Source organism: Sylvia atricapilla, chromosome 11 (genome assembly GCF_009819655.1).
Source record: "Sylvia atricapilla isolate bSylAtr1 chromosome 11, bSylAtr1.pri, whole genome shotgun sequence".
NCBI classification, from domain to species: domain Eukaryota; kingdom Metazoa; phylum Chordata; class Aves; order Passeriformes; family Sylviidae; genus Sylvia; species Sylvia atricapilla.
In genome coordinates this window covers 16,746,025-16,765,951 of record NC_089150.1, presented here as the reverse complement: position 1 = coordinate 16,765,951, position 19,927 = coordinate 16,746,025, and the positions used below count along the sequence as shown (strand labels likewise).

General features: G+C 45.7%; 3 long non-coding RNA genes across 4 annotated transcripts; all 3 read left to right on the top strand.

Annotated features, from left to right (window-relative positions):
* The first annotated feature begins 779 nt into the window (after positions 1-779).
* Positions 780-1,682, top strand: LOC136366173 (uncharacterized). The gene is made up of 2 exons (XR_010744483.1): positions 780-1,108; positions 1,501-1,682. It is a non-coding gene; the product is annotated as an uncharacterized lncRNA (long non-coding RNA).
* Positions 1,683-3,145: 1,463 nt separating this feature from the next.
* LOC136366172 (uncharacterized) lies at positions 3,146-6,434 on the top strand. Of its 2 annotated transcripts, XR_010744482.1 has the most exons (3): positions 3,146-3,866; positions 4,023-4,753; positions 5,061-6,434. It is a non-coding gene; the product is annotated as an uncharacterized lncRNA (long non-coding RNA). The 2 variants fall into 2 exon arrangements; XR_010744481.1 differs by lacking the exon at positions 5,061-6,434 and having other exon boundaries at positions 4,023-4,967.
* A 7,777-nt stretch (positions 6,435-14,211) lies between these two features.
* Positions 14,212-15,460, top strand: LOC136366063 (uncharacterized). Its single transcript, XR_010744460.1, has 2 exons — positions 14,212-14,974; positions 15,412-15,460. It is a non-coding gene; the product is annotated as an uncharacterized lncRNA (long non-coding RNA).
* Positions 15,461-19,927: the final 4,467 nt, after the last annotated feature.

Here is a 19,927-nt window from a genome sequence, read left to right as displayed (position 1 = left end):
ATCCTGAGACAAACAACTGGTGCACCCTGGGCTTCCAAGCCCCCTTTCCCCCTTTATTTGTCTCATGGTATCAAATACAAGCTTCCTGGGAGATGGCTTCCTGTAACATTAGAAGCATCCCAGATTGCAAACTGCTGAATGGGTCTGTAACGGAAATGATAATGAGCACTTTAGGTTTCAAGCCTCATATTTCTGGGACAATTGTCACAGCTCATATGACCAAACATCCCAGGGCTAGCAAGCCTGGGAAGAACTGTGAATAGGGCCTGTGTGCAGGGGAGCAACTGACCTTGCAACTTCTGGTTACAAAAGAGGAACATTTAAATCATAAAATGTAAATCAAAGAAAATTCTCATTCTTCACCCATGAAAATTCCAGGCTGCTGGAAAACAAATTTGTTGGAAATTTGTGAGTGTTATCATGGGCTCATTCCTTATTTCACTGTGATCAGCCTGTTACTCAGAAATAGGATGACTGTATTTTGTTCTTGTGGGTGTTATCTGCAAGGCCACAGTGCAAGGTCCAAACCCATCAGCATCATGCCTGATAAATGTGTGTTAGTTATTCTGCACCCTGCAAACACTCACCCACCTTGAGAGCACAGCACAGGGATGGAGCTGTGTCCAGAGAAGCAGACACATAGATGGCTGTTTAAATGATGTTTTGTCAGCCTGACTCAGCTGCTGACACCTCCTCACCACACAGGATGCCTGCAGTCTTTTGCAGCAGCTCTTGTTTTTCCCCTTGAATCTGTGCTAAAAGAAAAATATCAGGTGGAAGCTATTTTTCTACTTAGTGTTTTTCAAGATGCTGCCCGGCCTAGATCAATTCCAAGAACTGAGGCAGTCAAACAAAGAAACCCTTACAGGCTGATCAGCAGCATGAGCACTGCTGCTCTGGCAACTTCCCACGCTGTAAGAAGAATGAGCACAAACCAAAATAAGACCACACGCAACAGAAGGGTTGAGCTCTGCACTCAGGGAACTGCCAGTGACAGCACCTCCAGCCCCACTGCAGCCCCACAGCTCCAGCACCGTGCCCCTGCTCCCCTGGAACACAAACTCCAGGAGAAAGCTGCTGGTCCAGGCAGCTGCCCAAAGCACAGCAGGTAAGGGAGCAGGCTGCAGATGGGCACTCAGCTTCTTCCCTTTGCCAGGGATCACACTCCACAGCCTCTCCCCTGCCTCACAGGACTGTGGGATGCTGGCTCTGAAGCCTGAAATTCAACAGTGAAATCCCTTTAGGGGACAGGATGGGGCAAAGCAGAGTCTTGTAGGATCCAAGTGCTTCAGCCTTTTTTCCTTTATCCTCCATGACAGAAAAAAACCCCCCAAAACCCAGTCACTTCCATGAACTCTGCACAGGTACAAAAATCACCTCAAGAAGTTGTTTCATTACATGCAGCTACCAGGGTTTTGCCACCCCAACACCTCTCTCCTTTGGATGCCCTATGCCAGATGCCCATGCTGGCACTCATGACCAGTTTGTTTTCTTTCCCAGGTTACTGCAAAGAGGAGCTGAAATCAGGGGCCAGCTTTCATCAGAGCTCCACTGAGAAAGTAAAGTATCTGTGATTACCTGTGTCAGTTGAGAAGTCTAAGCCAATTTTAAGCACGGGGAAAGAAATGGATTTTTTTTTTTACCCTTGAATAAAGAAAGACAAAAACATTTCAAGAGCAAAACCTTTGGACTACTTCTATTAATTGCATCCATGGAAATATCACCAGACATGCCCACATCTGCCTGTTCTGCTCACTTTAAGCTGTTTCCTGATCTCATCAGACTCAGCTAAATTTGGCACTGGGGCTATGGCTGTGACATTCACAGCTGGGGAATAACAAGCTTTGAATCAGTCTAAGTAAGGAAGTAAATGAACCAGTGCATTTCCAGTGGTCTGGTAGGAGATTGTGTTTCTGGAGATCTCTCTGCCTGGGGACCCCAGAGGAACTAATCAACTCTCAGGATGCCCAGCTGAACCACAGTATCAGTATATCCTAAACTACTCAGGGAAACTGAGGCACTGGAGAACCCATCATGCAACAAGAAACAGAATCCAAATTACAGGATCATAAACTATAAACTCCTCCTCCCTAACTGTAACCCTCATAGAAGTAATTTCATCTAACTGAGTGGAATTTACCCAATGGCACAGTTGTTATATGGTTCTAAAAGCACAAAATCAATCATTCTGTGCATCAGTACACAGCACCAAGCTGGAATTGCCCTCTCAAGGCTTTTCTTAACTAGGGCAGTTCTGGGGAAGTCTGTGGCTGAGCTCTCTGCTCTGCAAAAGGCACGTCCCTCACTGAGCACAGAGGAGGACATGGCCACTGGTAAAGCCTGGCTGAACAAATGCTCTGCTTCAACTCTGATGGGCAAAAAAAATCAATAAAAGGGGTCCCAGCATAAACCTGGACAGTCTGAGTTACATCAGTGATGCATTTTGCTGCTGGTGTGACACTGCATTTCAGAGTGGCTTCCAGACACACGGCACCTTTCTGAAAGGGCATATTTTGTATTGGTGCAGTGAGGGTTAATCCTGGCTAGTGAACAAGTAGGATCAAGATCAGCTCATCTTTTCCATTGAAGCAGAGAGGCTAGAGAAAATGCTGTTTTCTCGATGCTCCTTGTCTCAGTGACTTCCAGGAACAGTGAGCTAAACTCAGCTGCTCTTCCCAGCACCAGCTGAGGGGGCGGCAGGGGATGGAACACAGCCTGTTCTTGGAAGGCAGGAAAAAATAAGGCTCTGGCAGAGCTGAGCAAACTCTTCTCTCCCTCCCCACTCTCCCCAAAAGACTCCTTTCAGTATCTCTTAATGCTTCCAAAGGGTTGGGTTTCCTTTTATCATCAAGCAAAGTTAAGAGCAATGCAAGAAGGCAATTGTCAAGCAGAGAGAGGTTAAGTCCATCAAATAAATAACCAATAAGCTCATCTCCATGAGCTCCCACATGCCCCATGACCTCACTCAGTTTAGTGACTGACCTACTGTACTTTTTAACATTTTCCTGTTAGATAAACACAGAAAGTTATAGGGCCATCCAGCTCACAGAAACTATTTTTGGCTGCTTTATCTTCAAGCATTATGAATTCCAAAGGATGACTGGATATTTGGACTTCTCCCAACCTAGCTGACTGTGAAGAGAGCAGACAGTAACCTCATTGCTATTCTTATGTGGAAACAAACATCTTTTAGAGATGACAAGTATCTGGCTTGTAGGTACAGCACTGAATGAGACTCAGGGAAATGGAGCAGTCAACAGCTGTGAGGAATGTGAGAATAGCCTTGAGGCACAGAAAAAAGGAAAACAGGAACCAGAATAAGGTTGTTTCAGGGTTCCCCAAAAGCTGCCCTAGAAATAAAAGGCAGCAGCACAGAGTTATGAACAGAGGGAGAAATCCTGCTGCAAAGTCTGCAGTCAGTGGTGCAGCTGGGTGAAAATTCACACAGCTTTTAAAAAATTCAAGCCTGACCTCGCTGTAAAAAACAAGAAATCCAGTATCAGCTGTGCTGGGAGGTGTGACACCCGTGTGCCCGTGTGTGTGCCTCAGCTGGGCACTCAGCAGCCCGGTGCCCTGAGCCAGCCCCCCAGGGGTGGCAATGAATGTCCCCGGGGGTGGCTCTGAGTGGCGCTGCCATCCCGGGACAGACCCGCTGCCACCAGGGTCTGCTACCCGAGATACAGGAGCTCTCAGCTCACAGATAAGGCTCTCTCTCCACTGCAGTCTCTCATCGACTGCAAGAGCTCCTTGCTCTGGTTTTGTGTTTGCTGAGTGTCTCTTTCAGCTGCTGGACAGAAGGAAAGTTCCAATCTGCCTGGTTACACGGGATGCTGGAGCTCCCTGCCATGCCAAGGCCACACACCCAGGTCTGAGAGACAAGCAGGCTTCATTGCTATCTAACATGGATTTTAGGGATATTAAAAACCCACCCAGGGAATAGCACAGAAAGCAATGTAGAGTTGGCAGCAAATCACTAGACCAGGTTACAGGCTGTTGAACCTTTTCCTCTCTCTGATTTTCAGGTTTTCAAGCATCAGCTCGGAGATTGACGCACCCTGCTGTCCCTCCAGGACTTCTGAACTCCACAGCATGACACACCATTTATCACTGCTCCCTTCAGTTAGGAGCAGGAAGCAGAGAATTGGGCATTGGGCTCATTTTTAGCTGTGCCAAACTGATGACCCAGCTCCTTGCCTATAAATCAATTTGGATGTGCTCATTTATGGTCTGTGAGAAATTGGTTCATTAGCTAGAATTAAACAGAGGCCCAAACCATGCCATTTAAACTTGAACAGTGCTCTTGAACACCCTGTTCTGCCCTGGATCTGGGATTTGCTTGGTGCTTTCCTATATTTAGCATACAGTAATGTAATTGAAGCAATAAAATTAGACCCACAAATAGACTGGTTTCTCAGTACTTAATCAAGGACCTTTTCCTAGAACTGCAGAGGGCTGAAATTAAAAGAAAGGAATGTGTGGTAATCAGCCCCATGGAGGCAGGAGGAAACCACCATGAGTTTAAACTCCAAACACACACTCTGGCCAGCTGAATGTACCCTTGTTTAAATTAAATGTGGCTTTACAGTGACCCGGGCCAGGGTCACACTGCACGAACCACTTGAGAATGCATAGCCCACGTACAGGGAATTAGTGAGCAGATACAAATCATGGTCTGCCAGTCACTGAACAATAAGAATGTCCTTGGAGCCCCCATCTATAATGGATGAAGGAAACAACAGCTCTGCAATAACAGGTACCTCTGCAGCAATGCTAATCTGTCAGTCCTGTCAGTTTGTGGACAGCAACAGGTAAAGAAGTGACTGAAAGACAAAGCCAGTGTGCAAACTGCAAAATGCATAAACAAGGCAGCAGTCACACTGCAGATGGAAAAATGGCAGGACCCTGCAGCAAAGCACTCATTCAGATTCACTAATAACAGGTTGTTGAAAATAAACTGGAAAACTTAATTTTCTGGCCTTTTCTTCTGAATAATGTAATTTTTACTGGGGGAGTGCTAAATAGGAGAATTAGATTTTAAAATAATTGTTTTCTATTACCAGTTTTCATGTGATTATTATGAAAAATACCCTCTTCACATTCTAACCTAACAACTGCTAAAAGAATAAGACAAAGAAAATATTCTGTAAGCAGAAACACAGTCAGACATTTAAGAAGTGCTGAAATGCTTCAGAAACTGCAAAGCTTGTGGCTGACATCTGGAGCTTCATTTTTACAGATTTCTGCAATATCAGCACCCCAAGCCTCACAGTGCCACTTAGGACATGATGCAGAGTTAACACCTAAGGAGGCATTTTAAAATGTATTTTTGAGCTGTATTTTCCAGCTTTGGCAATACCCTTGAAGAGGTCAGTTGTACCTCCCCATCTCTTCTGCTCACAGCCTGCAACTGCTCTTCAAACAGATGGAACAGCCTGTCAGCTCTCAGCAAGCCCCTAAAAACATCCTCCAAGCAGCTTTTGCCAAAGAAGATTGAGGACTGAAGTTACTTCCCAGATGTAGAAGATACTGATTCCTGGAAAATGTTTTCTGCATAACATGAGATCTCTGCTAGATCAGACAGATAATGTAGAGAGATTAAGAGTTTCCCTAAACTGGTTTCATTTACTGCATTCCCACCCCCAGAAGATAAGGACAAGCAGGGCCCCCAAGCTCACCCCCCTCCTTCACTCTGCACAGAAAAAGCCGCACTGGGCTCTAAAACTGCATCTAAAAATCACCTCCTGAAAGCTCCAGATACTGAGAACTGATTATGTAAAGCTGCACCAGGAAAAGCATTCCTTGTGTGGTGCAGATCTTTTCCAATGCAGGTCTACAAAACATTACAGTGTAATTAAGCTTCCATAAATACTAATAATTCCATTTGTAATTCAATTTTTAGTTCCTGCCATTCATCCAATAATTAATATTGCTTTTAGATCAGCATTACAGATACCAGCCTGATAATAGGAACAAAAGATTAGGCTGAGAAGCTCATTTGCAATGAATGGAGATGAACAATACAAGGTGCAAAGTGCAAGAGTACAGAAACTGAATTCCCCTATCTCAGAGCTAACTGAACACACAAAGGCCTCTCCATCTGATATTCACAGGTACTGGCATTTCCTAGAAGACTGAGAAGAAATAATTTACCCTTAAATTATGAAACACTCACTGGAGATGTCAGTACATCTGAAAAACACACGTTAAATAACAATTCAGGGAAAAGCACTCCAGCATTTTAAGAAAAAACAAATTACCTTCCTAGCAAGGCAGCACTAAGGACATAAAGTGGAATTGTCACCTCTGCCATTGTGGTGAACCCATCCAAGCAGAGGCACAGGAGAAACTGCAAGACAAAACTGATGGGGAGGTGGAGGATTGTGCATATATTTATATATTAAAAATACAATAAATATCTTTTGTCATACAACTGACAGCCAAATGAGCATGTGAACCATGTAATGTTTCACCCTTAGCCTTGTCTTCTCGGCAAGGGAGAGCAGCAGGCAAAGGCTGCTCCTTTGATGAGGTTTCCCTCTCCTGCTCCACCCTTTTGCAGTGAGGAGCTCAATGGCCTGAAAACAGCACCTTGACATGTCTATCTTGGATCTTTGAAGCTTCCTTGGGCAGCATTTCACCCTTTTATGCTCCAGTTTGTTATGCAGGAGCAGTCTGGGCTGCCAGATCTCATCCAGGCCCCCAGCCCATCGCAGGGGAGCCTCTGGTAGTGCCCCAGTGGAGACACAGCCTGCACACAGAACCTTCTGGAGTTCATCTTGGAAATCCTGTCTTGGAGCAGGTACAACGGTGGGAAAACTCCCTTATTTCACATCCAAGCCCTGCAGCTGGACAGTCCATGGCAACCCCAAAAGCTCACCTGCAAGCAGAGCTTTCCTTCAAAGGGAGGCTCCAAGCTGCACAGACTCTGTGCCCCCTCCTCGCCCATCAGATGAGGAATGACTGATTTCAGCACCTGCACCATCATTCAGAACAGTTCCACAGGAAATTAATTCCTATGTAAACAGGACCTTAACTCACTGGTGGACAGAACATCCAGGAATAAACAGCATGGGATCATCCCCACTAACAGTGACTCCAAAATCCACGTTGCTTTGGGGAATGGTGGCCTGGAACCTCAGCCAGCCCACCTCTCTCAAGTCAGCAACACTTTGGGGCTTTTCTTGACCCAGAGCCTTTTTAAAATTTATCTATTTGATTCCATGACTCCAAACAACCTGTTCCTAAGAAGCTGACTTGTCGTTCTGTCATGTAAGAGTCATGACAGGCTGTAAATCCAGCAGCTATACAAAGGGATCATCTCCCTGCCACATGCACACCACCTATCCTTTCAACACCTCTGCTGGGGCTCTTACCTGCACGTTATCTGAACATGTACTTTCTAAAATGCTTATTACCAGTTAGTATTTTATAATACTTTTCTTTTCCTGGTGCCTAATAATTGAGAAATTAATTCATTGTCCTCCTGTGAGTCTACTGTATTATTCTGCTGTCATCCAAACACAGATCAGAAATACTTACTAAATGCTTCTACTTATTTTCATCATCATTAATAATTGCAGCATTTCCATTTCAAAGAGACCTTATACAATTCCTTTTTCTGTTTCAAACAGAATGTTTAAATTCTTTAGCACCCTTGAAGATAGCAGTCAAGGATAATTTTACATTTTCATTTCCAGTTTTCTGCACTTCATTTCTAATTTATATTAACTGTGCTCAGCTCACCCTCCCCTTCCACATTGCTCTCACTTTTTTGTTCCTAATGCTGTCTTCACCACTGAACAACGATCAGCTTTTATGAAGATAATTCTTTCCTGAGGGCAAATCATACTTTTTGGCACTGTTTTTAAGGAATACCTAATTCTAATATTGTTTTCTTACACAACACTTGCCAAGTTTAACTCAAGAAGTCTTTTAACTTTGCTTAAGTTATACATTATGGTATTAACTGGGAGAGTCTTCTTTTTACTTAGGTTTACCTTTAACAAGGTCAGAGTCATGTGGCCACTACCACCTTCCAATCCAGCTCCAAAATCCTTTGCTCATGTGTTGGCTCTGTTAAAACACTATTTAATGGTTACTCGGAAGCCCACACAACACATCAATCCTTCCACTCTGAGAAGCTGCACTTGCTGATTTGTGTAACAGACCACCACAGGTTTATCTTCTCAGGATGCACATTCCTGGGCTCCCGTTGTCACTGAGTCAGTGTGGCACAAGGGACTAACACATACAGTGGGTTATTCAGCCCCAGCACCAGGTGAGTACATTGCTGCTCTCCCTGGCATGCAGAGCATCCTCCCACTGCTCTCCCTGCTGCTGGACTTCAACCTTACAAGTGTGCTCCAAAAACGGGTGTGAAGAAAGGGAATTAAAATGTTACGGCTGGAAAACTGCAGAGAGGGACAAAGTAAGAACGTGAATTCTGCACAGTGCTGATCCTGAGGCAGGCTGAGAGCTGGGGATTGAGACCCCACTGCCTCAGGGGGACTGAGGCAAGGACAAAAGGAAAGGCAAGGGAAGAGATCATCAGTGAAAGGCGTAGAAATATCTTCTTGAGTCTCTTTTGGCACAAAACCCTTCTAGGTGGAGGGAAGAGCAAAAAACAAGAATGGAAAAGGACCATGTAAGCAACAGCATTTTCTGAAAACCTTTTAATTCCTAGGATCATGGGTATCTTCTGCCACCCAACAAGATATTATTGCTCTCAGTCTCTGATGAAGTGCCTGGTCAAGCTGTTCCCTCCTGGCACCTTCACTGAATCATCCTGTGCAAAGACAAAGACAAAACCAACTGCACAAGACACCTCCAGCAGGCTGCTGGAGGATTAGCAAAGCACACAATAGGAGGAAGCACATGACACTAAAGGCACAGCTTCCTAGAGGTAAGAAACAGCCCCTTTGCAGTTCTGCCCTTAACTCCAGGACTGATGACAGATGACACCAGTACCTGTGGTGCCTGTTCCTGCTGCCTGTGCACCACAGCAGCACAAATCTAGGAACTCCTGGCACAGTTAACAACCACAGGCAGAATTCCTCTTTGCTACCACTTAAGGCAGGAGGAGTTCTGAGAAACTGCTGCCACATCAGTTGCTCCATGACTCAGTGTTTAACCAGCAGCTTTTACTCAGTGCTGGCTTCATTTTCAGAGTGATTGTGGTGCAGGGTCCCACAACCAATGCCTTGCAGAGGAAAGACCAGAGCTGGGCAACTGTGACAATACTCATGTCTATGAAGACTTATAAATGTTCTTCTGGCTACAAATGAACAGGAACAGTGGTGCTCAGGGAGGCTTCTGTTCTTTGAGTCCCACTTAAGCCCTCTTATTGGAGAAAAGTCTGTCCCAAAGCCTTCAAAAGCAGCCTCCCATATCTCTGAGACTCTGGTAACAGCCTGGCTTTAGCAAGCAGCCACCACTGAGGTCAGTTTGGCTGTCTGACACCTCACCCATGCCATGTCCTCCTTACAGTGCTGTCACTCTGTCAGGGGTGAAGGACCACTTTCACCACAAACCCACAAGGCACCTTCCCTTCCCCTCACTGGCCATGCCTGGTGGGGGAGGTCACAGAGGTCTCCAGCAGTCACTCACTGTGGACAGTCATCAGAGAATTCTGTACCGATGGCCAGAGTAAAAAGGTGTCTTTGTGGGTAAGTATTTCCAGAGCATTACCCTGACCCTCCATCTAGGAGAAGGGCACTGAAATTCCATGCTCTGTAAGGCTCCCTTCCATGCAGAGGGAACTTAGAAGAGGAGCAGTGAGAACGCCTGGCAAAATGGGAAACATCTTTGAGGAAACCAAGGTGCTTCTGTCCCACTTCCTTGTTCTCATCTGACCAACCTTATGTTCCATGCACACAGGTAGGGCTGGATTTGTTTCCTTTCACTACACATGGAACTGAGAGACAAAACAATAACAACCCTGTTCTGACACAGTTATCTTGGGGAGTCAAAGCTTTCACCTATGCTTCGGTTAATGGGGGGAGGAACACTAGGAAAGGGGATATATTCACTTTTCAAAGAACGCTAGAATTAACTTCACCACTAAAAATGAATAGTAAGCACGATTCTCCACTTCTTCTCTCCCTGCTCACACAGAAACAAATGGTGCTATTGAGGAGTAAGTATTTGGAATTAATCAACATAAAGCCAATTCAGCACCATTTTGCTGCAAACTGCAGCAGCCTCATCCCCACTCTGTGCTGAGCAGAGCTGTGTCTCTCTACCACTCTGTCAGGGAGGAAATGTCAAACAGATGAAAAATTAATCAGTACCCGCTTTGAGACATTTTTACTCTGCCAGAGAGATATGAAGGTGCACTTTTGCAAACCAGACCTTGTGCCCAAGCTGTGCCAAGCACCCTCTGCAGGAGACCAACTCCTGATTTACACCCAGCACCTGAGTAACACCTGCATCATGGGCAAGCATTTAACAGCCCTCACCAGCCAGGAAAAGGCCACTGCTCGCAGGCATCCCCACTCACCACATCAGTCATTAAATACTTCACACAGAGGTCAACCATCCCCAACATGGGCCAAGCTCAGTGCAGAACACTGACAGAACTCCAAAACAAATAAACCAAAACCCAAATAATCTGGTCATTGTTTCTGTTGTCACTTAAGAGAGAACGAAAAAACCCTCCAAACTCTTCAATGCTCCATAACCTATAACACTGTGTGTTACATCATAAATGCAACTCTTGGATCTCTCTCATTCAGGTAAAGTCACTGAAAAGCCCAGGAGCTTGATGTGAGCAGTCAGCTTCAAATGAGATGCCTGCCAGCAGAGCCAGGGGTGTGGAGACAACATCCACATGAGCTGGTATGATCAGAGCAAGGGATCCTCCAAACCGTTTGGCAGAGATTTTAACAGAGCTGGGCAGGCACCAGGCAGGGCCTGAGTCACTTGGCAGGAGTCACCCACTATGAATCCCTGCCAGCAGTACTGGTCTGAGGGTGGAAAATTACAGGTGTGTTGCACATCAAGGCTGTGTAACAGGTCACTCTGAGGGGCTGTGCTGCAGCTGCTTCACCAGGTGTCAAAGTGCACCCTGAAAGTGTAAAGCCCTCAGAAAATGCGTAAAACAAGAAGCACTACACCTTCATAGTAACAGGCTAGAAGCACCCCACACAAATATCAGTGTGATCTTCCATGACATTAGCAGCTGAACTTAACTTTCATCAGGTGATGGGCTGTCTCTGTGTGATATCCCTTACTCTGAGCCCGTGAAATGAAAGGCAAATGCCTGCAGGGACTGCACTGCTCCTCCTGGTCAGCAGCAGCACAGAGGAGTCAGAACAAATGGCACAACACTGAGGCTGGAGTAGTTCCTGATTTGTACAGTTCTTTTCACAGTATTACATCACGTCAGTTCACTTCCTCAAGCGGATTTCCTCTCCAAGGTCTGGCACCACTGCCTTGAATACAGATTGCAGCATACAAACATCCCTTCCTTCCTGTCCTTCCTGATTGTTCAGCTACATTTAAATCCCACCTCTGCACCTTGCTAACTGCTGCCCAGACTCCCTTACTGTTGACTATGCCCTATACAGACTATTCTCTATGTTAAAAAAAAGAAAGTACAAAAGAATTTGGGAGAAATATCAGAAGGAGATAGATTCATCTTAATTACGATTTCTTGAGGCTTTCGACTTCCTAGTGAGGAGCATTTGTTGTATTCCCCTCTTCTATTTGCCAAGAGAGAAGACTGTATGTAGGCAGTTTCTCCAAATGCCTCTGTGTTGCTAAGGCAAACATCCTATGACAGCTTAGAATAAAGATGTTTTTGTCATAGCTGATCAGGCATTGTTTGGACAACTGAGGAGAAAACTTTTGTCTCTATAGAATAGTAAGTCTCCAACTTCATTTTTCAATTACTGTAGAAAAAAGAAAAGTGAAAGAAAATCCCTTCTCCCCGCAGACTACAGATGTAGGACTCACAGAATCCAACCACTAGCTACAGTCAAAACTAGATGTCTGCAGAGATCTCTGAAACTCTCCTGCAGCTGATTTGTACCTTGGCTATTGTTTCCTGATTACAGCTGCTTCACCTGCTCCTGCAAGTCACCCTCCTGTTTGGACTGCTGGGTCAGGCCGTCTAAGACATCTGAAGGCGTAAAATGAAATGAGACTGTCAGAGAGAAAACCTGCTACTGCAGGCTCCTCACGCTCCTTTACAAAGCTCCCTTGGTTTCCATTTCTCCCTTTGATACATTGCTCCAGAATCTCACTACAGGGTTGAAAATCTAATTTCCGGGCTAAGTTTATTAATAGCAAATTTGTACCACTTTGTCCGTGTGCCAGCATTGATCTTTATTACAAAGGACTTTTCTTCCCCCCTAGTACTTACTTGGCAATGAAGTGTTTACAGAGAAATGTCCCATTCTTTCCCAGGCTTTTTTTGGTAGGCAAAAAAAATTCCTCTCTTTTGGTTTTCCCTCATCTGCCAGGCTTTCTGTCCTTCATTCCTCCTCCCAGCCCTGTCCTGCACCTGCCCATTTTTGGGACTGAACCCCATGCAGAGTCCTTGGCACACTCCTGGCAGCTCTGTGTGAACTCCCTGTTTGCAGCAGGGCTGTCTCCATGAAACCATCCTACAGCCATGTGAGCCCCAGCTCTTCTCCACCACACATTCATTTGAAATCTGGAGCTTCTCTGGGCTCAGGCAGTGGTGACAGAAGGACAGAGTGTCCATTAGACCCTCAAATCTCAGACCTGTCCTACTCAGAAGTTCACAGCCTTACTTCCGCAAGTTCTGAAAGGCAGCTGAACACATAAATCCATGGAACTCTCTTTGCTGCCATGAACAATGGGAACATCCTACTCCTAACAGGGCTCAGTTTCCCTCAGGCTTCCCTGCCAATGAAACATCTGTTCCCTACTCATGGGCAAATTCCCTGCTGCCTGCATTTCACTGCAGCTTCCCTGCAGTTTTTAATATTACGAAGCTACGCTCTCTCCTAGATCCCAGCCTTTGCCTTGTCTTTCCAAGATCCACTTTCAGTATAAACCCAGGCTGGGAACAGTAGTATATGAAATCCCAGTTAAGAACAAGCAAAGGCATTCTCATACATGCTTAAAGAATCAATTTGGACATAGCTAGACTCAGATCTTAGCCTAGGAAATAAATTCTTCCACAGCCCAGATCTGCTCCTCCACTATGGATGCTTCTCCCAAGCTGAACATGTTTGTTTATAACAAACAAGCTGTTTCTGCAGTACTAGGTCATTTTCTTTTACCTACACAGTATAGTAGCTGCATTAAGACTGATACACCCTTCACCTGTGCTGAGATCCACACTGGAATTTGGTTCCCCAAACCATGGACTCCCAGCAGTGTCTGTAGGTGACAAAGGCTGCAAGGTAACCACAGGAATACTTTCCTCCAGAAGAGCAGCCAAGGCCCACCCACCAGACATCTCATTTCAGTGTAAAGCTGGACAGGAAAGGAAGCTCTGGTTCCATTAATTTTGTGGCCTCCTAGCCATGCAAGAATCTTCCCTGCTCAGGACATCCTGGGGTTTTAGGAACTCACTTGTGCTGAATGCTTGGGCAGCACTTTGGAGAAGCAAACAGGCACGGTGACATTTGGCATTTCCTGCAGGTGGAGGAGGCTCCATGAAGGAGTCCAGCAGGGAGAGCACGCTGTCCAGGCCCCTGTGAGGGGCAGGAGGAACAGCAGCTGAGCAGCACATTCCTGCCACGGGAGAAGGAGGATTACCTGAATTCCCTCACACTGACGGGATGGGCCACAAGCAGTGCAGAGCCTGGGAAGGGCAGCTGGTGCAGTGAGGGGATTTTCAGGACTTTCACTATGGAGTCTTGGGTTTAAGTGAGAACATCCAAGACTTCTCTACTGCCAGGGCTCAGGAGAGCAACAAAGAGGCCTTTGCTGGACAGGACAGCAGAAAAACCTCAACAAAACAACTTCTTGGGAAGAACTTCTTATAAGATCAAACCTTTTTTTCTTTTTTTAAGAACGTTGATAAAAGTTTCTGCCAAAGCTCTTTGGAACAGCCTTGCTTCTGGCAGCTTAGAATCTCCATTCCATAATTTCCAAATTTTATCTTTAAGAGGTCTTTATCCCACATGCATCATTATTACCTTGTCCCAACATGATAAAAACAGTGAAGTATTTTATTACTTTTCAGCTCATTAAGATGAATTGCTCTCTGCTCCATAATAAAAATGTTACCCAGTGTTCTAGATTAAGCTATTGCTGTAACGACAGTGCCAGATTCTCATTACATTGCAAACAAGGCAGTTCTTGTTCTAGGAAATGAGATGTTTCAATCATATTAAGCAGCTGCTGTTCTTTTACTGATTAAAAAAAGGTAACTATCTACCAATTTTTTTAGTATAATACATGTACTGTGACCTGCTACTAGGGTTTACTTAACGAATCAACAGGAAGCATAACCAGTACAACAACTTAAAATGGATATAACTCAAAGCAAGATCTCAGAAATTCCAGAGCAAAACACTTCTAAAACTCAGAATCTGGGACACAGTGTCCTCATAGGAAATTTTAAACATTATTTCATTCAGATTACAAGGAAATAATAAAAAAAAAGAAGTCAAACAATCTTTATAGCATCAGAACTTCCCAGGAAACAGCAATTCTGAGATAGACTAATGTGCCTTAATTCCAAGAAGCCTGAGCAGGATATTCTGCTGGGAACAAAGTCCAAGAGGATTTGGATGGAGGGAATTCTGCAGGGATCCACAGCACAAACAGGGAGGTTATTGCAGGGCAGGCACAGCTGGCCCCAGGCTGAGCAGAGCCTTGCTGGAGCACTGAGGCACTGCCAGACTGGAGAAGAAAGGAGAACGGGGGCTCCCGTCGCCCCTCTGCCCAGCGGCTGCAGAGAGCAGCAGGTCACACCTCGACAGGGAGAAGTGTTGTGCTCTGTGTGGGATCTACAACCCCATCCACAAGGGAGTGCCCATGGCTCTACTGGGTAAGTGCCCACAACTTCCAGACGGGATCAGGAAAATGCCCAGCATCAGAGAGGGACGGGGCCACTCCTCCTGCCTTTCCAGACTGCAGAGGAAGGTGCCAGCAAGCATCAACCCCTGCAAAGACGGGATTCTAAGCAGTTGTTTTGTGATCAGGACTCCAGCAGGCTACAGGACACTCATCTGGACACCTTCATCTTCTAATTTTTGTGCTCATGACTACCCTGACCTTAACCCTGTCCCTCCTTAGCAACAAAATTACAGAATTACTAAATTAAATACTTATTTTAATACTTAACTAATATTTTAATACTTAACTCATTTATTAACTTATTTTAATACTTAACTAATGCTATTCAGCTTGCACAAGTTACCAAGACTACCTCTCTAAAGACAAAATTTTCATAAAGTACTTATGGCCTTTTTCTTCCCCACACAGGAAACAGCAGATGGAAAAGCCAAAATAAATGAATAAGTAGCTACCTCCATACTGTTTGCTTTATTGCTGGTCAATAGGGCACACAATCAAGCCCTGAAGTGGAACAATGTATTTGCTGGGGTTTATTGCACAACTCAGGACCTGCATCACGTGCATGTGTGTGTTGCTGAGGTGGAAAAAGTTGTGCTGCTGAACAAAGGGCTACTGTCTGTCAACACAGACAGGACAAAAAAACCACTGACCTGGAAGTTAAAGTACAAAATCTACTTTCAGCCTGAGTGCCTGCTGCTCAACCACATTAAATGAAGAAGCCTTGTTTGAGTGGAGAATGAGCTTAATCTTCTCAAGCAGAGAGCACAAGCCAGCACCCAGCAAACCCCACCAGCTGCCAAATCACTGAAGGACAGTGCAAGACTCAAGTGCATTTTAGAGGATTTTTCTGTCACAAGGTTACTCCAAATTAACTGGCATCAAGAAACTTATCTATGCAAGCCAACAACATTGGCTGGGGGAAGAGTTACACAACAAGATACTGGCGGGGGAGTAGAGAAGGGAAAACTTAAGAGAGAAATGGAGCAACCTGTGATCAGTTTCTAAGCACTGCAGCAAAACAAACACATCACAAACTGCGAAGGCTCAGAGAAGGATTCCAGAGAGGCAGCAAGCTCAAAGGCAAAAGGTGTGGTGAGAAGGTCACTGCTGGTAAGTGGCACAGCAATCAATACAGGAGAGGAAAAAAGATTAACAGCTTAACAGCCTCTAGTCCCTGGAAAGACTTAAATCAATGCCTGGATGCTGGTTTCACAGAATACAAATAGCACACAGCACCAGGTGTGCCAACTGGAATGACTGGGATGACTCCACTGAGGTCAACACAGTTGTAACAGCTTGCTCTGGGTTTACATCTAGAACATCAAAGTACTACACAAACCTAAGTAATTAATCATCAGCCAAATATCAGGCCAGGAATTTTATAATAATTCAAGCCTTTTTCAACAACCCATGCAACTGTGTTCACATTTCAGACAGTCTCACACGAGTATTCCAGTAAGAACAGAGATGCTGGCAGAAGCCACTCTCCCACCAGCACTGCTGGGTATTGCAGCTCCTGCAGCACTCAGGCTGCCAAGGTAAGGACTTCATGGCCACAGGCACTGTGCTCCCAAGCTGATGGACATGTCCCACTGTGAGCATGCTGCACATGTACAAAACAGGGGAGACAAGCTGACCACCAAGAAAGGAAGAAGCAGCAGCTGAGGAGCTAGAAATATACGAAGCAGCAGGCATAAAGTGGGAATCAAAAATCTCCCACTGCTGAGGACATGCCTCGAGAAGCAGAGTTCTGTCTCCCCTATACTCACACCCAGCCTGGCAACCTCCATATAGAAGGAGGTTTATAGAAACTCAGGCCAGTGGCATCTTTGTGACACACTGAGAGTGCTCTGCTCTTGATGAACCAGAGTGCTGTGCTCTGGCCACTGCTGCTTGCTCCTGTGGTCCACCAGGAATCCATCCACACTGCAGAAGGGGTTCCACTCACTTGCTGAAGTGCATTGAGCAGAAATGCTCAGTTTGCCTCCTAAATACAACTTGCACCTTATAGAGTCCCACACTTCTACTTACGATTTCAGAGTGGCAAAGCAGGAATGTGGTAGCACAGGCCTTCCCTCCTAAAACCCCAGCTTCATTTTAACACACCCTTTCCCAAGAATATTGTTTTCCATAGATGAGCTTCATGTCATGGTTTCTTCACCTCTCCCATCCTCCATACAATCTGCAATGTGTGTGCCTCCAGCCATTTAGCAATGGCTATGCCAACAACACACTGTCAGAGTTACCTTCCTATCACATCTCAACACCACAGCCCTCAAAATCCAACATTTCTCTGGAAACAATCACTGCTTTCTGCTCTCAAGGCACCATTATCCTTCCAAGGAACAGCTGGGATGGACACTATTCAAAATACCAGTAAAGGGAGGGACAAGTACTGCTGCAGCTGGGTTGGCCAGAACTGCCACTAAAAGCATTTGAGTTCTTGCTGTGACTCTGCCATGGCTCTTCTTTTTCGCTGTGCCTCAGTTTCTCACCACACCTGTTGCCACTGGATATCTGGATGGCAAACTCTTCTTTGCCATGTTGCAAATTTCAGCCCAGAACCTGATCCCTGCCACAGACACGATCTCAGAACATCCCAGCTGTCACAAAAGAAAGGATGAAGTGTGAAACTACTTCTGTAGACCTTTGAAGCAAGTTGAACCCAGAGCAAACATTGAATGAGGCCAAGGCTCCTTCCTCCTCAGGCAGCAGTTTGTTCACACGCAGTGGTTCTAAGGCCTTCCACCCTGGAGTAACCTTGTGATGCTTATCTCTGTAATGCTGACAGGGCAGCTGCCACGGAAATCACATCAATGCCCACTCTGCCCAAAATGCTGAGATGAGCACACAAAACACTGAAGGGTGACCATTCAGGTGTGCTGGTGAAGGGAGCAGATGAAGCAGATCTCCAGACCTACAAGTTCCTGCTTAAACAAAACTACAGTTCTGACTTCAACCACACTAAGGAGACAAACCACAGAGACCACAGTATGTGGCAGCACTTCTCTGCACCTGTGTGCAGCACAGCACATTTGATCCTCGTGCACTGTCAGAGCAACATGAGCTGCTCTGTACAGCATGGACCTTCCCAGCCCTCCGCAGCAGCCCCTGCCACGCTCTCATCGCGCTTAGAGAGGCACCTGCTGCAGAGAAGTGACTGCTGGAGCTCTGCTCACTCCCCCATCCTCTGGGTTTGCACTGGAAAACAGCAAAGCCAATCTGGTTCATCACACTGCAGCAGGGTGCTGAATCCTGTCACCAAGCAGCAGATGAGATGAATTTCATAAAAGTGCCCTCTGTGCTCACCAGAGACTGGACCACACTGAGATTTGCCAGCAGCTGCCAAGGAAAAGAACATGTGACATGACCCTCCACAGAACAACATCTGAAACTTCTGACACTGAACTCAAAGCATCTCAAAACATCTACGGAAGAGGAAATTGCCTGAAAACTGGATTAAGTCTCTCTTGGTACCTCATTATCTTCTTGAGTGTGAGAAAGAAGCCTTTGTATTTGTTCCTCAGGACTGTAGTTTATTAAAACTTAAATAATTTCAGGTAATTTTCCCAGACAACAACAACAACAGCAGCAACAACAAAAACCACACACACAAAAAACCCCAACACTCCCCCCCACCCCCCCCCCCAAAAACCCCAACCCCCCACATAAAAACAAACAAAAACTGTCTAACAAAAAAACCCAACAACAATAACAACCACCACTTAGACAAAAAAAAACCCCTCGAAACTCACAAACAAAAATCCCACTCAAACAAAAAAAACCCCAGTTATTGCCAAGTTTTGGCTTGGTCTTCACTTGGGAAACAACTGCTCTATAACAGGGTGAGTTCTAGCAGCTTTATTATCCCACTCACCAGAGGAACAAGTATCACTCTTAACAAGTCTGAAGCACACACTGTAAGGTCCCCCTTTCATTTCACAAGCAGGGAGGGAAGGATGTGCAGGCAGCCTACAGAAAGAAGTGCTGGAATTCTTTGCCCCAGAAATGAAGACTTTGAGGAAATATGGGAGCAGACTACCACATGGAAGATGCTCTAAGGAGAGAGACAGCTGTTCTCCACCTTAGAACACCTCAGAAGTTCTCAGCTTTAGTCACAGCAGAGGTATGACAAAAGAAAACTTTTTAGCTTTTTTAGGTTTTTAGAAAGCACCAGGACAGATTGCACACTAAAGTCCTTACCAGCAATGGGAGCCTCTGGGTCAGGCTGGGCAAACATTTGTCAGGAATGATGTAAGGCAAGTTGATGCTTACTTGGATGGGGAAATTGGGCTAGATGACTGTCAAGTTCCCTTCCAAGCCATTTTGATATATGGCCCTACACTGAGGAACTGAGTGCTGGCCAGTAATCCACACATCCAGAGTCATGTGGGACCCCAGAGATGCCCTGTGTCACCCTAATGCAGTCCCTCTGTGTCTGTCAGTTCTCCTGTGGAAAGAGCCCTACAAGAGCACAGGCTCAGCAGAGAATACTGTAAGGATAAATGTCTGTCTCTCTAAGATCCTGCACCCCATATCTCGGGTGGAGACTGAAAGCACGGTCAGTGCTTGCACTTCAGGATGCTCACATGGACATTAGACCAGAACAAGAACAGGACAGATCTCTGACCTCCAGCCCTAGGGGGGCTTTGGGCCTCCTATTCACAACAGGAGGTACAACCCAATCCTGTGTCACAGCTGAGTCCCCTTCCAGCCTCCCGATATGAGCCCAGTGTGGAATTTCTGTCTCCCCAGCACAGGAGCTGGGGTTAAAGCCCCATGTGCAGCTGCACCTATACTCCAGCGCCCTGCTGACCCCTGCTCTCACTCCCCTTGGGCCTGCACCTTGCCCAGAGCAGGAGGGCTGAGGCAGGAGTGTCTCCAGCATGGACACAGCTAAACTGGGGCCGCAGCTCCATCTGCA